Genomic DNA, 21,911 nt, shown 5'->3' on the forward strand with positions numbered 1-21,911 from the left:
TACATGCAGCTACTTTATCTGCCAACTTGAAGACAGTTGTCATTTTCCCCTGAAGTGACAGATTGAGTTTATTGAGGAAGTTAATTATGTTGCACAAGTAAGCGAGTTTTGCAACCCATTTCTCGTCACTGAAATGTGCTGCAAGCGGTGGTTTTTTTTCTGAGAAAAATCTCTGCAGCGGCTCTCGTAATTCAAACACTTGGCCAGGGACCTCCCTCGGAATAACCATCTTATTTCTGTGTATAAGAGAAGGTGTCTGTGCTCCACGTTCATTTCCTCACAAAGCTTCTCGAACAGGCGCGAGTGAAGGGCGTGTGCTTTGATGTGATTAATAACTTTAACGACATCATTCTATACGCTGTTAAGTTCCGGTGGTATATTTTGGCTAGCCAGCATTTCCCTGTGAATGACACAATGCATAGACTCGCATTCAGGTGCAACCTCCTTAATCTAAGTAGTTAAACCAGACATCCTTCTGGTCATGACAGCAGCTCCATCTGTGCATATGCTGACACAAAAAGACCATTTCAGTTTTCCTGATATATAGTCATCCAGCAATTTAAATAGTTCTGCAGCTGTGGTTTTGGTTGGCAATGATAGTGCACATAACATATCCTCATGCACACCCTCTTGACAAAGATAACGCATGTAAACAAGTAGCATTGCCTTGTTGTCAATATCTGTAGATTCGTCAACCTGGAGAGCGTACCAAAGTGATTTATTAATCCTTTCCAACAATTGTGATTCAATGTCCTCTGCTATTTCCTCAATGCGCCATGTGACAGTGGTAGCTGAAAGAGGCATCTGTGCTATCTTTTTAACCTCAGCCTCCCCTAGAAGTTTACAACAAATGTCTTTAGTGGCTGGAAGGATCAATTCTTCACCAATGGTGAATGGCTTCTTAGCCTTAGCAATACGATTAGCCACCAAGTATGATGCTCTCAGTGCACTCGCATTTATTGATGTAGTGGCCACCAGTAATTGTTTCTGTCCTTCTTGTTCATGCTTTTTTCTTTCGAAATACTCAGAAGGCTTGTCTCTTAAAGTAGGGTGCTTGGTCTCCAAGTGGTGAAGCAGTTTTGAAGGCTTCATTGCCTCATTACTTAGCCGGTCGCCACATATTATGCAGAGCGGCCTTGGTGCGCGAGAATCACCAGTTGCGATAAATCCATACTTCAAGTAGAACTCCTGGTATTGTCTGTTAAATGAAGGCTTCTTTTTCTTCAAGGTCGTAGGTTCTTCTTCTGTCTCCTCACTGGCCCTTTTCCACTTTGCAAAAAAACTTTCGATGGAATTTTGTTTTTCACTCATTTTGCTAGTTTATGGGTTTAATGTTAGTGGCAACGTATCACGTGACCGAGACAAGCGTCAGGAGTGAGTCTTAGATGGATATAACAGAGGGAATCTGGTCATTTTTAAAAAATAAAACATCACTCAGACTTAAATATAAATAAAACGGAAATAATGTAAGTTATTTATTCTTTCTCTGCGGACCAGTACCAAATGGCCCACAGACCGGTACCAGTCCGCGGCCCAGGGGTTGGGGACCACCGCTCTAAGGGATTTCTGTCCTTCCTCAGGAGTCTGAAAAGTATTTCTATTAGAACAGTAACAGCACAATTTTTGAGAAATTATTCTGTGCTAGTAATCATGCTAATTGTCTAGATGCTTTTCATAAATTAGCTCTTGTCATCATCACAATCCAGAAGCAGTTACAAGTAGACAGCCCAAGCCCTTGTCTTTCTGAGGCACCTTCCTCACACTTTTCTAGGTCCCTCACCTGTGTCTGGCCCCTCATCGTTGTGGGTCTGGCAGTTCCCTTACACAAGGGTAGGGTCAACCGGGTGCCAAAGAGCTCCAAAACCCACACCTGTGTGGTCATCCCAGGGCCACAGGCCTGACCCTGACTCTGAAAGAGCAGCCCACCTAGTGAGCAAATATTTCTGCTGCCTAGAGGGGTGTCTCTTTTGCAGGGCAGTGTGCGATTGAGCCACCAGAATGCCGCTGGTCTGCAGATCTGGGAAGCCTCAAGTTGTTTATATAGACAAGGGACCCACGGCATGTTTCCCTGGGGCCTGCACAGTCTCTGATGGTTTTGCATCTGAGGCAAAGGCATGTATTGTTATGATTGCCATTGTATAGATTAGAACACTGACTCTTAAAAAGGTTAACAGACCTTCCCAAAAGTTCCCCATAGCAGCTGAAATTTGAATATAATTGTCTTGACTTCAGAGCCCAAACTCTTAACCATTCCATGACATTGGCCTTCTATTTTCTTCTCCCTTCCTTTTTTTTTTTTTTTTTTTAAGATTTTATGTATTGATTTTAGCACGAGGATAGAGAGAAAGAAAGGAGTTGGGCAGAGAGGAGCGTCAACTCATAGTTGCTCCTCATATGCGCCTTGACTGGGCAAACCCGGGGTTTTGAACTGGCGACCTCAATATTCCAGGTCTACACTTTATCCACTATGCCACCACAGTGGATAATTTCAGTGCAAGCTCTCTCTTCCCAAATACTCTGAAGGGTGGGGCAGCGTGTGGAAGGCCTCAGATGCCCCTACCCTCCCAGCGCAGTGCCTTGCACATGGTAGCTCATCAGCACAGTACTTGATGGAATAGGTGGGACGTTATCCCACAATTACAGGTGACCCAGCAAGAGTCCCTGATCTCCAAGATTCCCAGCTGATCCAGGAAGGAAGTAGCCGCAGGCTGGATGGAGGCCTGAGTGGAGATGCTGAAATGCTCCCTGACACCAGAGCCTCCGAATGGCTGTGAGACGGGTGAGAGAGATCAAGGGCAGCCAGGGAGGCCACAGAGACTCACATTGTTGGAAGCTCCTTAGAGTAGCACCTTAACTCAAAGAACTAGGACGGCCCCTGAACTGAGTACAGCTCCAGACCTGAAGCATTCATTATACATCCTGTCTCTGAGCTGGTCCAGGGAGCAGAGGAGGAAGGGGCAGGACCGAAGGTGCCTTCTCCCTGCAAGTGCAGCTTCCGGTCCTATGAGCTCAAGTCTATGGTGGAAATAGAAGAAAAGTTATGATGTCCTTAATAGATTCTAATTCTGGAGATCGCTCTTGTAACTTAAGCTTATAATCCACATCGAAGCAAAACAAATTACTTTTATGAATAAGTTTTACTAAATTGCAACAGTTTTATCATTTCTTTCATTGGCTTTTTAAAATCAGCTAATAGTTTTTCAGTGAGGTGCATCAATGACAGGCTTTCAAAAAAACGTAACTGGTTTTATAGCCCCACTCTCACCAGCGTTCCCCAGTCCGGAGTCAAAACCAGGGTCTCCATATTAAAATAGGAGAGGAAGGCCTTGGCCCAGTTAGCTCAGTCAGTTAAGAGTGTCATCCCTCTTAGGTTTCATTTCTTGAACCCTGCCAATAAGTCTATTTCAGGGCTCACAGCAGATGACCAACCACAAAGGAATGTCTGATGTCACAAGCCGAGAAGTCCTGGCAAACTTCCATAAAAGACAATCCTTGGTCCAGCAGCCAATTAAATGATGGCCACGACCCTTCTCACTCCCCCTCCCCAAAACCCTTAAAACCCAGTCCCAGGCTGTGCCTAGTACAACTCTCCTCGTGAGCCAGCCGGGCAGGGTTCCTTTCTTTCCTTTCTATAAAGCAGGGGTCCCCAAACTACGGCCCACGGGCCACATGCGGCCCCCTGAGGTCATTTATCTGGCCCCCGCCACACTTCTGAAAGGGGCACCTCTTTCATTGGTGGTCAGCATCCATATCCTGTGCTCCTGGAGTACTGTATGTAGCAGCGTCGCTCACGTACAGGACTACTTCCGGTGACACAGGATGCACGCGTCACGGCTCCGGAAGCGCGTCATATCACTTATTACGGCTAGCAGTGACAAATATGGAACCAGACATTGACCATCTCATTAGCCAAAAGTAGGCCCATAGTTTCCATTGAAATACTGGTCAGTTTGTCGATTTATATTTACTTGTTCTTTATTTTAAATATTGTATTTGTCCCCATTTTGTTTTTGTTTTTTAAAATAAGATATATGCAGTGTGCATAGGAATTTGTTCATAGTTTTTTTTTTATAGTCTGGCCCTCCAACAGTCTTGAGGGACAGTGAACTGGCCCCCTGTGTAAAAAGTTTGGGGACCCCTGCTATAAAGCCTGTTACACTGATCTTTTCAGACTCCGATGGATTCTATCACTCCCAAAACAAGGTCACAGGTTTGTTCCCAGTTCAGGGCACACATGGGAAGCAACCAAAAAATGCACGACTGGTGGAACAACAAATGCTTCCCTTCCCCCTCCTTTCATTCTCCCTTTCTCTCTCTGTCTCCCTAAAAAATCAATACAAATTAAGCCCTGACAGGATAGCTGGGTTGATTGGAGCGTCGTCCCGGAATACAGAAGATGCTGGTTCTATTCCCCAGTCAGGGCACATAGGAACAGCCTGATGTTCCTGTCTCTCTCTCCCTGCTTCTCTCAAAAGAAAAAAAAAAGAAAAAAGGAAAGGAAAGAAAGGGAAGGAAGGAAGGAAGGAAGGAAGGAAGGAAGGAAGGAAGGAAGGAAGGAAAAAAAAAAAAAACAGGAAAGAGAAACAAAACCCTATTTTTCCAGCTCCATTTTTATACACAGGAGCAGAATCTAGCCCTGCCATAGCCCACCCCCTACCACCACCCCCAAATATGTCAGGGGGCTCCAAGGATTCTCCTCAGGGTGCCTCCACACTGTTCCGTGGGCCATGGCCATGCTTCTGCCACTGGTCTGGTCCTTGGGCAGGCCACCAGCTCCCCAGGGAACTGGGACGGAGGTGTACGTTGACTCTCTGCATGTAGCTAAGTTACCACACGGACACTGCAATGACAGAAGATCCTTAGTGCACCTGTGTGTCAGCCTCTGCCCCTCAAAGCTCTGGCACAGGTGCATAGGACAAGGAGGAAGAGACGTTGATCTAGCACACAGAATACTCCCCAAGCTTCCCCTCCCTCCAGACAAATTTGCGTTCTCCTATTCTCTCTTCCCTTACTTTAAATTCTTTCCCAGGAGACTCCTAGTCATTTCCGCAAAGGGCCCCCAGAAGGCCGCACCCACCCAGTGACATGCTACTCCGTGTGGAGACTCCCTCTCCTGTTTCCTTGTGTATGGAGCCCGTTGTCTCTCCTGCAAACATGGGGAAAACACCTGGATAGAGGTTCTTGGGGAGGGGGCGGGGCAATGCCCAGAGAAAAAGGGAAATGTCCCTCAATTTTCTCCTTCAAAAAAATATGCAACAGCCCTGGCCGGTTGGCTCAGCGGTAGAGTGTCGGCCTGGTGTGCGGGGGGACCCAGGTTCGATTCCCGGCCAGGGCACATAGGAGAAGCGCCCATTTGTTTCTCCACCCCCCCCTTCCTCTCTGTCTCTCTCTTCCCCTCCCGCAGCCAGGGCTCCATTGGAGCAGAGATGGCCCGGGCGCTGGGGATGGCTCCTTGGCCTCTGCCCCAGGCGCTAGAGTGGCTCTCGTCGCAAAAGAGCAACGCCCCCTGGTGGGCAGAGCATCGCCCCTGGTGGGCTTGCCGGGTGGATCCCAGTTGGGCGCATGCGGGAGTCTGTCTGACTGTCTCTCCCCATTTCCAGCTTCAGAAATTAAAAAAAAAAAAAAAAAAAAAAAAGAAAAAAAATAGGCAACAACCCACCACCCACCCCCAGCAGAGAGAAAACACAAAAGTCTATTGCAAAAGCTTATGACTCTAAACATTGTCCCTGCACGATTATAGGACCAAATGAAACACATTGGTAGTGAAAAACACTACCCAAAAAAAAACAGGAAAAGTGTGTAAATTCTTGACTCAACTCAGTTCTTTTCTGGAAACAAGCATCTTTTTTCTGACATTAGAGATTCTATAGAATTCGCGAAATCAATGAAGTGGCAACGAAGTCAGCACAGGTCTTGAGCGCCCCATGGTCTAGGAGGGTCAAAGGCTCAGCCTAGCACAGTTTAGGCTCCGAAGCTGAGACTCTGCCTCCCCACCCTCTGCACACCCACACACGCATGCGCACATGCACACAGAGACACACCAGCGTGTCTGCACACATTGACTTTTCTCCTATTTGAAATATTTCACCTTCAATAACTCTTGACCTTCTACAGGTGTCTCATCAGTTTCAACCTCCCAAACTTTCACAAAAAGAGGGAAAATGAGCGAGGAAGAAATTATTACATCTTTTAATGCCTTTGATTCTACCAGGAAAGGGGAGAGAGACAGGCAGACAAACAGACAAAGACAGAGGCAGAGACAATAGCTAGACAGAAATAGATAATGAAGCTCACAAACAATTTGGGCTGGACTCTAAATCAATGGAAAATTTGATGAAGCTGCTTAAGAATGTCTGACTATCTTAGTCCAGTCAAGCTGCTATTACAAAACACCATAGCACCTGACCAGGCAGTAGCACAGTTGATAGAGCGCTGGCCTGGGATGCAGAGGACCCAGGTTCAAAACCGGGAGGTCTCTGGCTTGAGTGTGGGCTCATCAGCTTGAGCACAGGGTCGCTAGCTTGAGCATGGTATCATAGACATGACCCCAGGATCGCTGGCTTGAGCCCCAGGTCGCTAGCTTGAGCAAGGGGTCCCTGGCTCAACTGGAGCCCCCCAGTCAAGGTACATATGAGAAAGCAATCAATGAACAACTAAGGTGCCGCAACAAAGAACTGATGCTTTTTATCTCTCTCCCTTCCTGTCTGTCTGTCCCTGTCTGTCCCTCTCTCTCTGACTCTCTCTCTGTCTCTGTCTCTCTCAATAAAAAAATAAAATAAAAATAAATAAACCATAGCTGGGCTGGAGGGGGGGTAGCTTGTAAACAACAAATCTTTATTTCTCACAGTTCTGGAGGCAGGAAGTCCCTCCAGAGGGACTTGGTGTCTGGTGAGAGCCCCTTTCCAATGCATAGACATCTTTCCATTGTGTCCTCACACGGCCGAGGGGCGAGCTAGCTCCCAGAAGCTTCTTTTATAAGGGCATTCATTAATCCCATTCATGAAGGCTTTGCCCTCATGACATAATCACTTCCCAAAGGCCTCATCTCCTAATTCTCTCTCCTCTTTCCTGTCTACCTTCTGTGTCTCTTCATTCTTTAACAAAAATGTTCACACACTCTATCTGTTTTTCACTGACTTACTGCCCAAGCCACCACCACCTCTCGGTGTTGACTGGCTTCCTCCAATTTTCCATTCCATATGGTAGAAGAACAAGGCTACTGTGAGCTCCTGAGTTTAAAGTTACAAGTACAACAAAGACAAGAGAGATCGAACTTTGCCTGGCCCAATGTATGTCGAGTCCCTCCCCTGGCCAGCCAGGGGCCCACTCCACCATGTGGTGAAGAGTGGATGGGGAGGGGGAGCCATTTCCACACACAGGGTAGACAATGGTAGGGAGTAGAATGAAAGATAGACAGCTTATATCTATGACACCTGGAAAACTGCTCACCTGGTTGATCACACATGTCACTCATTCTATTACTGTTAACAGCCTAACGGAGGCTTCAGGCTAGAATATAGTAAGTAATCAGTTTATGTGGCAAAATATGTTAATTTCCTTTTCTCAATGAAACACAGAGACAAAGGCATCTTAGAAACAATTAAAACCAGCAGGATAGGCCCTGGCCAGTTTGCTCAGTGGTAGAGCGTCGGCCTGGCATGCGGAGGTCCCGGGTTCGATTCCCAGCCAGGGCACACAGGAGAAGTGCCCATCTGCTTCTCCACCCCTCCCCCTTTCCTTCCTCTCTGTCTCTCTCTTCCCCTCCTGCAGCCGAGGCTCCATTGGAGCAAAGATGGCCCGGGCACTGGGGATGGCTCCTTGGCCACTGCCCCAGGCGCTAGAGTGGCTCTAGTCACAACAGGGCGATGCCCCGGAGGGGCAGAGCATCGCCCCCTGGTGGGCGTGCCGGGTGGATCCCGGTCAGGCGCATCCGGGAGTCTGTCTGACTGTCTCTCCCCGTTTCTGGCTTCAGAAAAATGCAAAGGAAAAAAAAAAAACCCAGCAGGATAGAAGGTGAGAAAGAATTACTCAAATGCAATTAATAATCATTAATAATTAATAATCATTCTACCCACCTACTAGGAGTCTGCCTTTTAATGTTAATTAGCTAAGGACTCAAGGACTACACACACATACAGAAAGAAAAAGCTCATGGAGACTGAGAACAGCGGGGTGGCTGCCGGGGTGGGGAAGGCGGAAGAGGGGAGGGTATGGGGGGATAAATGGTGATGGATGAAGACTTGACTGGGGGCACACAATACAGTGTACAGAGACGTGTTGTAGAATCAGGCACCCGAAACCTGTGTAATTATGTTAACCAGTGTCGCCCCAATAAATTCAATTTTAAAAAGGGATTACATATTTTTCTGTGTGGATTTTAGTCTTCGGTGTGAGCAGAAGTCACAGGGGAGAGTCTTATTCTCTCCCAACATTTCACAATATGATTCCAAAAACACTCCCAGATTCACCTCTACCACTTCCCCACGCCCACCTATGTTCAAGCCACAGAGAATAGAATGTCTTACACCTCCCAAATCAATGGGACATATTTGTACCAAAAATTATTCATTGTTGCCTAACCAGGCAGTGGCACAGTGGAAAGAGCATCAGCCTGAGGCACTGAGGACCCAGGTTCAAAAACTCAAGGTCACAGTGCGGGCTGATCCTGTTTGAACGCAGGCTCACCAGCTTGAGCACGGGGTGGCCGCTTGAGTGTGGAATCAGAGTCACTGGCTTGAGCCCCAAGTTCACTGCCTTGAGCAAGGAGTCGCTGGCTCTGCTGTAGCCCCCCCGTCAAGGCACATATGAGAAAGCAATCAATGACCAACTAAGGTGCCACAACTACGAGTTGATGCTTCTCACCTCTCTCCCTTCTTGTCTATCTTTCTTTCTCTCCCTCTCACTAATACACACACACACACACACACACATATATATTTCATTGTTTATCTGAAATTCAAATTTAACAGGGGCACTGTTTTTATTTACTAAATCTGGCAACATTACCCAGATCACATTTGGTGCTTAAACTTCCTAGTCATTGTCACACTATCCTTTCCAAGGTGCTCAGTCTTCAAGAACCTCCTCAAGGCCCTGGCCGGTTGGCTCAGCGGTAGAGTGTCGGCCTGGCGTGCGGGGGACCCGGGTTCGATTCCAGGCCAGGGCACATAGGAGAAGCGCCCATTTGCTTCTCCACCCCCCCCCTTCCTCTCTGTCTCTATCTTCCCCTCCCGCAGCCAAGGCTCCATTGGAGCAAAGATGGCCCGGGCACTGGGAATGGCTCCTTGGCCTCTGCCCCAGGCACTAGAGTGGCTCTGGTCTCGGCAGAGCGATGCCCCAGAGGGGCAGAGCATCGCCCCCTGGTGGGCAGAGCATCGCCCCTGGTGGATGTGCCAGGTGGATCCCTGTGGGGCACATGCGGGGAGTCTGTCTGACTGTCTCTCCCCGTTTCCAGCTTCAGAAAAATACAAAAAAAAAAAAAAGAACCACCTCAAGCATCCTTTTCTCTGTAAAAGCTTCCCAGCTTTCTTCAGGTAGTTAGACCATCCTGCAATATTTTCTAAAGTATTTGTTGAAGACCTACAACAGTGAGTTGGCTACCTGTCTTCCCCACTAACGTTGAGCACTTCAAGGATACTACTGGGTCCTCTTGCCTGGTGTGTAGTAGACACTTAATAAATGCTTGTTGAAAGGATGAATTCATGAACTTCTTTGTATAGGAACTATTTCTGTTATCTAGTAACCGTCCTCCCACCTCCTATTTCTCCCTCACCACATTGATTTATCACCTTAAAACAGTATTCTTCAAGCCTCAGGCCATTTATTAATAAGGAGAAAAATCAATTGAGTGGGTCAAATGCAGCATGAAAGATAATGGAGTAGAGGGAGGTGGAGTATGGTAGAATGGAATGGAAAACAGAGTGCAGCACACCAATTGAAGCTGAACCTGTTAAACTGGAGTTTCAGGGGTGTGTGTGTGTGTGTGTGTGTGTGTGTGTGTGTGTTGGCTTTCAATATACAGTGGTACCTTGAGATAATGAATTTAATTCATTCTGTAACCAAGCTCGTAAGTCAGTCAACTCTTTTATCAAACTGTTGATGCTGGACCCGTGAGCCAATGCAGCAACTAGTGGCAGCTTCCCGAATCACAACTCGTATCTCGGAATTTCACTCGGACCTTGAACAAAAATACGGACCGAGTCGCGCAGCTCGTATCTTAAAAAATTCGTATGTTGGTCTGTTTGTATCTCAAGGTACCACTGTAAATGTATTTTTACTGTAACTCCTGGTCAAAATAGTATGAAAACCACTACCTTGTTAGGAGCATCAGGATTAACTATGAGTCTCTGTTAATATTTCTTTAAAAAAAAAAAAAAAAAAAAAAAAAAAACTTTGGCCAGTTTTATTAAAAAAAAATGTTGCGCCCTGGCCGGTTCGCTCAGCGGTAGAGCGTCGGCCTAGCGTGCGGAGGACCCAGGTTCGATTCCCGGCCAGGGCACATAGGAGAAGCGCCCATTTGCTTCTCCACCCCTCCGCCGCGCCTTCCTCTCTGTCTCTCTCTTCCCCTCCCGCAGCCAAGGCTCCATTGGAGCAAAGATGGCCCGGGCGCTGGGGATGGCTCTGTGGCCTCTGCCCCAGGCGCTAGAGTGGCTCTGGTCGCAACATGGCGACGCCCAGGAGGGTCGCAACATGGCGACGCCCAGGATGGGCAGAGCATCGCCCCCTGGTGGACAGAGCGTCGCCCCTGGTGGGCGTGCCGGGTGGATCCCGGTCGGGCGCATGCGGGAGTCTGTCTGACTGTCTCTCCCTGTTTCCAGCTTCAGAAAAATGAAAAAAAAAAAAAAAAAAATGTTGCGTGATTTACTTTTAGCCAGTCTGTTCTGGCGTGCTTCTAATTCCATTAAAGTCACCTGGATCAGTGACAGCCAGTGTGCACACTCCGTAGCACTTTTCATACACAGTGCCCAGTTCAATACTACTGTCAGTCAGTGGTGGCCACCAGCCTTGGCCAACACAGTCTAGTCCTTTATGGTCACATTCCCTCAAGGCTGGACAGCTGTTGGCGAGGATAACCAGCTTCACTTTGCCTTGTCTGATCGTTTTCAGGGTCCACATGTACCCCAGCGGTACTTTCCACTTTTCATAACAAATCAGAGTCTAGAGTTGATCGACTCCAGCAACTTTTCCGTCTTCTTCGCAGCCACCACCTTCCTGCCGTAAGGGCCAAATGCCCCCCAAGCAACAGCAATCACCTAGATGGCTGGAGAGGAGAACGCCCTGCTAATTATTCCTTGTAATTTTCCTGGCACTCCCTCCAGACATCTTGAAAGGCTGTTCACTTCTTACACTCAAGACCTTCTGTAATCTGGCCCCAATCTAGTACTTAGCGCTCTCTTCTCACAACTAACTCCACAAACTACCCAACCCAGACAGATGGCCTACTGCTTGCCCATTCCACCCCCTGAATGGATAAGATATATTATCTGCTTTATAAATTTTGTTCATTTTAACTTTTCTGAAAATAACAGCCCTGAATCCAGAGGCTAGAGCATGAGCAGGCTGGAATCCAAGTGGTGCCCAGGGTCAAGATCTACTTAAAACTTTCTTCTGGTTTTCTTTTTACTTCTCCCATAACTAGAAGCCCTGAGGCTAGAGGCTGTAACACAGTCTGGCCATAATTCAATTTTGGCCCGGCATCAGGATGTACCACAACACTTCCTTTTCATTTAACTTTAGCCAGGATGTGGGTAATAGTCCTGAAGCTGAAGACAGAAGCTCCAAAACTGCCCAAATCCAGGATCCACCCCCACCTACTCTCCATTACTTTCATTTTAGCTGTTATAATAAATAACAATAACCAAAAAACTGTATTTACTTTTCTTCGTGTTACTTTGCATTTCCTTATGAATCCCATGAGCTAGATGAGTTAGATCCATCATTTCTAAATTCCACTGGTAGCTTTTATTTCCAGTAACTGATAACAGCACAGCTGCCATCTCACACCATGGATAACCCCGCGACCATCCAAGAATCAAAGGCTCGTCAAGACCTACCCTTTACACTTTCTCTTTCCAAGCCACGTGTTTCAGTGCCTTAGGGTTATTCTACTGACTCCCACCTCTTCTGACATCAACTACTTGCAGTTAGCCCAAATGTTAGGTTTGAGGGTAGAGTACTTCAGAGTGCCACATCTCCCCAAAACATCTGACAACACCTACAAGGATAGGGCCCGAATACAAAATTAGAGGACACAGTCATCAAGACTATCATCACTTCTGACACCAACTACAAGTTTAGAGGGTTCCCAAAATTACTGTGTATGGCCAGGGGCCGCCATTCACATGCAGGTTCCCATTGGATTCAGGCAGATGGTAAAGAAATGGCGGAGTCGGAGGATGGTGGGCCATTCTGTTTATTGGTGTCTCACCAAGACAGGCAAGTCACAAGAGAAGCCATGGAGGGCAAGGGATCAGGGAGGCCCCTGCAATGGTGTTAGCAGGAACCGAGAGAGTGAGCCTCCGGTCTGTCCCCATTTTATAGTGTAGAAATCAAAACCTTTAACCCAATATACAAATAAGGAAGTCTCTGATACAAAGCCACTTATCTGAGGTATAAATGGGATTCCTCATAAGAGTACACCACCCCCTATCATGCAATAGTCAAGGGTGTGGGCAAAAGCTTAGTTTTAAAACTAAGCCTTAGGCTATAATAACTTTGGCAGCTTACAGCCTGTCTCCCACACCCAAAGCGAGCAAACATATCTGTCATAATTAAAAACTTATTTGACCAACACACTGTCAAACTTAATCATGCATTCGAAGGACTCACAGAACTCACTGAAAGTTTTTATACTCTGAGTTACAGTTTATTACAGAGAAAGGATACAGATAAAAATTAGCCAAAGGAAGAGACACTAGGGAAGAGTCTGGTAAGTTTCCAGACAGAAAACTTCCATTGTCTTTGTCGATGTAAAACAACTTCCAAACCTGAAAGAATGTTTATGAGTTTATTTGAGCCGTACTGTTGACAATTGCCAGGAAGAAAAGTCTTAACGGATAGAGAAAGTGCTCCTGTTAAGCCAGTAGCCAGGGCCAATATCACAGCAGCCCAGCTCATGCAGGTTCGCATTGGATTCGGACAGACAGTAATGAAATAACAGAGCTAAAAACTGGTGGGCCATCATCTTTAATCCTAGCTTGCACCCGGCGGGCAAGTAAAAACACACACTGGGCTCCAAAACCCACTCACATTCAGTGCTCACAAAGCTACTGACTTATCCGAGTTTCCTAGAATCAAAGGTTTCTAGCTCACCAGACTTATTCACCTCTGTTCCCCATCTCCTTCCTTCTCCCTGCACAAATTCTGCACAAACTGGCTTCTCACTCAACACTCCGCCGTCTTGGCTACTTCTCCTGGCCTCCTCCACGTGGCCTCTTTCTGATCTCTACTCTCTCCTCTAATGCTAATCTCAGGAACTAAGAGAGCAAGTTCCCGTTCTGCACCCATTTTATAGTGTAGAAATCAAAACCTTAAATCCAATATACAAAATAGGGAAGTCTCTAATACAAAGTCACTTATCTGGGGCATGATGGGATTGCACCACCCCACATCAAAAAGGGTGGGAAAGGTTTAATCCTAAAACCAAGCCCAGGCTACAAGGATCCTGCTTGCCCACAGCCCGCCCCCAACACACATTAATATCACCTGGGCAACGGCCTCCACGTGGGCAGCGCCATCTTTAACAAAGTGAGCATAATATATTTTATCTGCCCAACAATCCACCCCTATGCTCACTTTACTACCCACAATCTACATCACCGGCATCCCTGTGCAAGGAAATTAGGCACATTACACAAATTACAACAACGTGACAAATCATACAATTTCAACAATTACAAGGTACATTTCACCAGTATCTGAGCACTTTGCCAAAAGCGCAAAATGTCCTTGGCCTTCTTTCTAGCCATGGGAAAAACTTCCCGGGGCAGGGGAGTGCTTCCAGCAAAGCCACTCCCACCCCCATCAGGGTATTTCACATTGTCCAAAATCCGTAAGTCCATCCAACAAAGGAGCCAGTGCCCACTCCAGTCGTAGTCCAGGAAATCAGTCCATGCATATGGGGCATCAGCCACCCCCCTCATCCCTGCCATCCTGGCAGGTCTTACACTGTCCCAAAGAGGAGCACATGGCAATGGCAGTCAGCATTTCCATCTTTGCTCCGGAGAGCATGTCCAGCCCTATGTCCCAAAATCGCAGACCTACCAGGGCCGTAGTAGGTGCTCCTTCCAGTTGGGCTCTCATCTTATGAGATGAGATTGCAACTTGTTGGGCAGATAAAATATTATTATGCTCACTTTGTTAAAGATGGCGCTGCCCACATGGAGGCCGTTGCCCAGGTGATATTAATGTGTGTCTCTGTGGGCTATGGGCAGGCAGGATCCTTGTAGCCTGGGGCTTGGTTTTAGAATTAAGCCTTTCCCACCCTTTTTGATGTGGGGTGGTACAATCCCATCATGCCCCAGATAAGTGACTTTGTATTAGAGACTTCTCTATTTTGTGTATTGGATTTAAGGTTTTGATTTCTGCACTATAAAGTGGGGCAGGCCAGGACCTTGCACTCTTAGTTCCTGAGATCAGCATTAGAGGAGAGAGCAGAGAGCAGAGAAAGGCCATGTGGAGGAGGCCAGGAGAAGCAGCCAAGATGGTGGAGTGCTGAGTGAGAAGCCAGTTTGTGCAGAGTTTGTGCAGGGATAAGAAAGGAGATGGGAAACAGAGGTGAATAAGTCTGGTGAGCTAGAAACCTTTGATTCTAGGAAACTCAGATAAGTCAGTAGCTTTGTGAGCACTGAATGTGAGTGGGTTTTGGAGCCCAGTGTGTGTTTTTACTTGCCCGCCGGGTGCAAGCTAGGATTAAAGATGATGGCCCACCAGTTTTTGGCTCCGTTGTTTCTTTACCGACTGTCTGAATCCAATGTGAACCTGCATGTGAATGGCCACAATGGTGGCTCCTGGCTTTACACAACTCCAGCCCGATTCTCCTCATCCTCCAAAGAGGAACTAAAAACACCAGCTCCTGCTGCCAGGCTCAAGCCCCAGGCTGCCGCCACCTTCTGCTCTGCAGACCTTGCAGCTCCAGCCCTGGCCTCAGCCCCTGCCTCCTGCCACTGCTGGCTCTCTACAACATCCAGGACAATCTGCAACTCACGAACTTGTGAATCCTCCTCCAGCAGCTGCTCCTTTTCCAGGTGAATCTCGAAAACCTGGTCGGCCTCCTCCTCCAGCACTTTCTCCAGCTCCAGGGTCAGCATCTGTTTCTCCCGCATTTGCTTCAGCTCCTTCCACTGCTCTGTTTGCAGGTCCCGGGCAGCCTCTTTCACAGAGCTCTCGGTTTCCTCACACATGGCTGTAAAAGTCAGCCAGCCTACGGTCCCCAAAAGGACAGCCATGGGGAACCATAACAGCAGCCAGTCCTCTACTCCACTGCTCAAAGGTGGTGGTGGCTTGTAAAGCCAGTGGCCAGGGCCACTATCACAGCAGCCTGGCCCATGCAGGTTCGCATTGGATTCGGACAGTCAGTAAAGAAACAACGGAGCCAAGAACTGGTGGGCCATTATTTTTAATTCTAGCTTGCACCCGGCGGGCAAGTAAAAACACACACTGGGCACCAAAACCCACTCACATTCAGTGCTCACAAAGCTACTGACTTATCTAAGTTTCCTAGAATCAAAGGTTTCTAGCTCACCAGACTTACTCACCTCTGTTTCCCATCTCCTTCCTTCTCCCTAGACAAACTCTGCACTAACTGGCCTCTCATCAACACTCCGCCATCTTGGCTGGTTCTCCTGGCCTCCACGTGGCCTCCTTCTGCTCTCTGCTCTGCTCTCTCCTCTAATGATAATCTCAGGAACCAAGAGCAAGCTCCCATTCTGCCCCTATTTTATAGTGTAGAAATCAAAACCTTTAATCCAATATACGAAATAGGGAAGTCTCTTAATACAAAGTCACTTATCTGGGGCATGATGGGATTGTACCACCCCACATCAAAAAGGGTGGGAAAGGCTTAATCCAAAAACCAAGCCCCAGGCTACAAGGATTCTGCCTGCCCTCAGCCCACAGAGACATACATTAATATCACCTGGGCAATGGCCTCCACATGGGCAGCGCCATCTTTAACAAAGTGAGCATAATATATTTTATCTGCCCAACATGGCTCCATACCGAACTGTATCGAATCCTGCCACAGACTATGCCAAATGTAAAGCCAGTAGACATGGCCACCATCACAGCAGCCTGATTTCCTCCACGTGGCCTCTCTCTGCTCTCTGCTCTCTCCTCTAATGCTAATCTCAGGAACTAAGAGAGCAAGTTCCCATTCTGCACCCATTTTATAGTGTAGAAATCAAAACCTTTAATCCAATATACAAAATAGGGAAGTCTCTAATACAAAGTCACTTATCTGAGGCATAATTGGATTGTACCGCCCCACATCAAAAAGGGTGGGAAAGACTTAGTCCTAAAACCAAGCCCCAGGCTACAAGGATCCTACTTGCCCACAGCCTGCCCCCAACACACATTAATATCACTTGGGCGACAGGCTTCCATGTGGGCAGCGCCATCTTTAACAAAGTGAGCATAATATATTTTATCTGCCCAGCAACTCCTAAAAATAGCAGTTTCACCACTTATATATTATAATCCAAGAGAAAGATGTAAGGGGGGGTGGTGGTTACATGAAATTGATTGGTGATAGATTAGGGAGGCAGAGAAAAGGAAAGCAGGGAAATCTCTGGGATTGGATAAAAATGAAAATGTATACACTAAAAACTCTCTTACACAGGGAGGCACAACATAGGTTAAGTTAATTAACATGATAATAATAACAATGAAAGGGTTGGCTTGTGCCTTCTCTGGAGGGGTGCCTGCCCTGAGAGAACAGAAAGAGGTTACCCCTACATTTCAAAGGCATGTTATCAGGCACATTATTGTAGATTCAAAAGGCAACAGACAACCTTCAAAGCATACATTAATCTTGTTGAGATAGAAAATAGCTCCCTAAGACATGACTACCCACCAAAAAACGTTTTTAGTTAAAATATTTCAATTTCAAACCATCCTGTGTGTTTACTTTAGGTCCCAGAGTCTATAAGGACACCACACAGGCTTTTCCTGAGCTTGTGAGGTCAGCATGTGGCTCCTTTTTTCGCCCACATCCTCTAGACCAGTGGTAGTCAACCTGGTCCCTACCGCCCACTAGTGGGCGTTCTAGCTTTCATGGTGGGTGGTAGCGGAGCAAGCAAAGTATAAATAAAAACATAGATTTAACTATGGTAAGTTGTTTTATAAAGATTTATTCTGCCAAACTTAGCGAAAATCTGACATAAAGTACTTGGTAAGTAATTATTATTATATGCTTTAACTTGCTGTAACTCTGCTTTATAAATTTTATAAAGTAAAGTTACTTCCCTACTTTATAAATCACCATTACTGTGGAACCGGTGGGCGGTTAGAAAATTTTACTACTAACAGAGATACAAAAGTGGGCAGTAGGTATAAAAAGGTTGACTACCCCTGCTCTAGACCTATTAGCCTCAAATCACCTATCCATGTCCGTATGAATGGAGCATGGCTGTAAAGCCAGGAGGCACGGCCAGGGCTATCAGGGCTGCCATCACAGCCGCCCAGCCCGTGCAGGTTCGCATTGGATTCGGACAGTCGGTAAAGAAACCATGGAGCCAAAAACTGGTGGGCCATAACCTTTAATCCTACCTTGCACCCGGCGGGCAAGTAAAAATACACACTGGGCTCCAAAACCCAGTCACACTCAGTGCTCACAAAGCCACTGACTTATCCGAGTTTCCTAGAATCAAAGGTTTCTAGCTCACCAGACTTATTCACCTCTGTTCCCCATCTCCTTCCTTATCCCAGATACAAACTCTACACAAACTGGCATCTCACTCAGCACTGCGCCATCTTGGCTGCTTCTCCTGGCCTCCTCCACGTGGCCTTTCTCTGTTCTCCTCTGCTCTCTCTTGCTAATCATAATCTCAGGAACCAAGAGCACAAGCTCCCGCTCCATCCCATTTTATAGTGTAGATTCAAACCCTTAATCCAATATACAAAACAGGGAAGTCTCTAATACAAAGTCACTTCTCTGAGGCATGATTGGATTGTACCACCCCACATCAAACAGGGTGGGAAAGGCTTAATCCCAAAACCAAGCCCCAGGTTACAACGATCCCCAACACACATTAATATCACCTGGGCGATGGCCTTACGTGGGCAGCACCATCTTTAACAAAGTGAGCATAATACATTTTATCTGCCCAACAATGGCCAATCTGGGAAGTTTCCCCAATCTTCAGTGTCTAAAGCAGGGGTTGGGAACCTTTTTGGCTGAGAGAGCCATGAACGCCACATATTTTTAAATGTAATTCCGTGAGAGCCATACAACGACCTGTGTACATTACGCATTATCCGATAAAAATTTGGTGTTGTCCCAGAGGACAGCTGTGATTGGCTCCAGCCACCCACAACCATGAACATGAGCAGTGGGAAATGAATGGATTGTAATACATGAGAATGTTTTATATTTTTAACGTAATTATTTTTTTTATTAAAGATTTGTCTGCGAGCCAAATGCAGCCATCAAAAGAGCCACATCAGCCCTGGCCGGTTGGCTCAGCGGTGGAGCGTCGGCCTAGCGTGTGGAGGACCCGGGTTCGATTCCCGGCCAGGGCACACAGGAGAAGCACCCATTTGCTTCTCCACCCCTCCGCCACACCTTCCTCTCTGTCTCTCTCTTCCCCTCCCGCAGCCAAGGCTCCATTGGAGCAAAGATGGCCCAGGCTCTGGGGATGGCTCTGTGGCCTCTGCCTCAGGCGCTAGAGTGGCTCTAGTCGCAACATGGCGACGCCCAGGATGGGCAGAGCATCGCCCCCTGGTGGGCAGAGCGTCGCCCCATGGTGGGCGTGCCGGGTGGATCCCGGTCGGGCGCATGTGGGAGTCTGTCTGACTGTCTCTCCCTGTTTCCAGCTTCAGAAAAATGCAAAAAAAAAAAAAAAGGGCCACATCTGGCTCACGAGCCATAGGTTCCCAACCCCTGGTCTAAAGTTTTTATAGGGGCTTTATATGAATGCATGATTGATTGACTGATTGACTGGCCATGTTATTGAACTCAGCATTTAGCTCTCCTCTAGTCCCAGAGGTGACTGATATCACAGGGCCCTAGGAGATGACCAGGAGTCACCTCATTAGCATAAATTATCAAGTGTAATCCAAGAGATTGACTGTAAATAAAAAGGACATTTCTTTCACTCATAAAATACCAAAGCTTTAGAACAGGGGTAGTCAATCTTTTTATACCTACCGCCCACTTTTGTATCTCTGTTAGTAGTAAAATTTTCTAACTGCCCACCAGTTCCACAGTAATGATAAAGTAGGGAAGTAACTTTACTTTATAAAATTTATAAAGCAGAATTACAGCAAGTTAAAGCATTTAATAATAATTACTTACCAAGTACTTTATGTCAGCTTTTCCCTGTTTGGCAGAATAAATCTTTATAAAACAACTTACTATAGTTAAATCTATCTTGTGTGTGTGTGTGTGTGTGTGTGTGTGTGTGTGTGTGTGTGTGTGTGTGTGTGTATTTTTCTGAAGTTGGAAACGGGAGGCAGTCAGACAGACTCCCGCATGCGCCTGAGCAGGATCCACCGGCATGCCCACCAGAGGGTGATGCTCTGCCCATCTGGGGCATTGCTCTGTTGCAACCAGAGCCATTCTAGCACCTGAAGCAGAGGCCACAGAGCCATCCTCAGCACCCAGGCCAACTTCACTCCAATGGATCCTTGGCTGAGGGAGGGAAAGAGAGAGAGACAGAGAGGAAGGAGAGGAAGGAGAGGGGGAGGGGTGGAGAAGCAGATAGGTGCTTCTCCTGTGTGCCCTGGCTGGGAATCAAACCCGGGATTCCTGCACACCAGGCCGATGCTCTACCACTGAGCCAACCGGCCAGGGCCAAATCCATTTATTTATACTTTGGTTGCTCCGCTACCGCACACCATGAAAGCTGGAATGCCCACTAGTGGCAGTAGGGACCAGGTTGACTACCACTGCTTTAGATGTTACTTATCAAGAGCCAGGGACAAAGGCTTTCTTTGGGCAAGGCCACGTCGATTTCTATACCCATTTCATTTGCTTATGCCTTACAAAGGCAATTATAATGAAAAGTGAAAATAGTAGCTATATTGAGAGTATACAGACTGCCAGACACTATACACTTATTTATGACTAATTCTCAAAACAACCCATTTTACAAATGAGAAAATTGAAGTTCAGAAAAATTGCTTAAAGTTTTAGAGAAGGAAAGTAACAGATTTGACCATGTTGACACAGCATACTCCTTAAACTATTATATCCAGGTTCCCAACTACATTTATTCATTCATTCTACAAACATTTATTTTATGTTTGCAATGTTCCAGAAACTATTCTAAGTGCTGAAGAAATAGCAGAGAACAAAATAGGGGGGGGAAAAATTACTGCTCAGAGTTCAGTTTTGGGGTTTTTGTTGTTTGTTTGTTTGTTTTTTGTATTTTTCTGAAGTGAGAAGCAGGGAGGCAGTAAGACAGATTCCCGCATGGGCCTGACCTGGATCCACCTGGCATGCCCACTAGGAGGCAATGCTCTGCCTATCTGGGGTGTTGCTCCATTGCAACCGGAGCCATTCTAGCACCTGAGGCTGAGGCCATGGTGCCGTCCTCAGCGCCCGGGCCAACTTTGCTCCAGTGGAGCTTTGGCTGCAGGAGGGGAAGAAAATAATAGAGGGAAAGGAGAGGGGAAAGGGTAAAGAAACAGATGAGTGCTTCTCCTGTGTGCCCTGGCCAGGAATTGAACCTGGGACTTCCACACACCAGGCCAACACTCTACCGATGAGCTAACGTGCCAGGGCTCTAGAGTACATATTTTAATGGGAGACAGAAAGTTAGCAAATAAATAAGCAAAATATATAGCACTTTGAATGGTGATATTGCCATGGAAAAAATAATACAGCAACATGTATGCCTTGTTTGAACCTTTACTCAAACATATCAACTGTAACAAGACAACTTTGAGACAACTGAGAAATGTGACTGTGGACTAGTATGATATGATTCTATTAATGTTAAATTTATGATGATATCTGTGTTAAAAAATAAACAGATATTTATTCATTAAACATGCAGACTGAAGTACTTATGGATAGAAAAGGATTGCAAAATGTATATAATTATTTCTAATTTTTTTAATTTCTCAATTACAGTTGACATTCAATATTATTTTATATTAGTTTCAGTTGCACAGCACACTGGTTAGACATTTAAATAATTTATGAAGTGATCCCCCTAATATTTTCAGTACCCACCTGGCACCATAAATAGTTATTATAATATCATTGACTATATTCCCTATGCTGTAATTTATATCCCATGACTATTTTCTAACTATTGATTTGTACTTCTTAATCCCTTTACTTTTTTCATCCAGTCCTCCAACCTCCTCCTATCTGGCAATAAATCAGTTTGTTCTTTGTATCTGTGAATCTGTCTCTTGTTTGTTCACTTATTTTGTTCTTTAGATTTCACATATAAGTAAAATCCTATGGTACAGAGATCAGACTGATGGTTATGGGGAGAGGGGCAGTTGGGGAACTGGGTGAAAGGTGAGGGTTTAAGAAGTACAAATTGGCCCTGGCCAGTAGGCTCAGTTGTAGATCATCAACCTGATGTGTGGATGTCCCAGGTTTGATTCCCAGTCAGGGCACACAGGAGAAGTGACCGTTTGTTTCTCCACCCTTCCCCCTCCCTCTCTCTCTTTCTCTTTCTCTCTCTTTTCCCCTCCCATAGCCATGGTTCAATTGGCTTGAATGAGTTGGCATC

General features: G+C 46.4%; 1 pseudogene; it reads right to left on the reverse strand.

Annotated features, from left to right (window-relative positions):
• Positions 1 to 10,866: 10,866 nt before the first annotated feature.
• Positions 10,867 to 16,272, reverse strand: LOC136384435 (large ribosomal subunit protein eL30 pseudogene; annotated as a pseudogene).
• Positions 16,273 to 21,911: the final 5,639 nt, after the last annotated feature.

The sequence above is a fragment of the Saccopteryx leptura genome, chromosome 13 (assembly GCF_036850995.1).
Source record: "Saccopteryx leptura isolate mSacLep1 chromosome 13, mSacLep1_pri_phased_curated, whole genome shotgun sequence".
NCBI classification, from domain to species: Eukaryota; Metazoa; Chordata; class Mammalia; order Chiroptera; family Emballonuridae; genus Saccopteryx; species Saccopteryx leptura.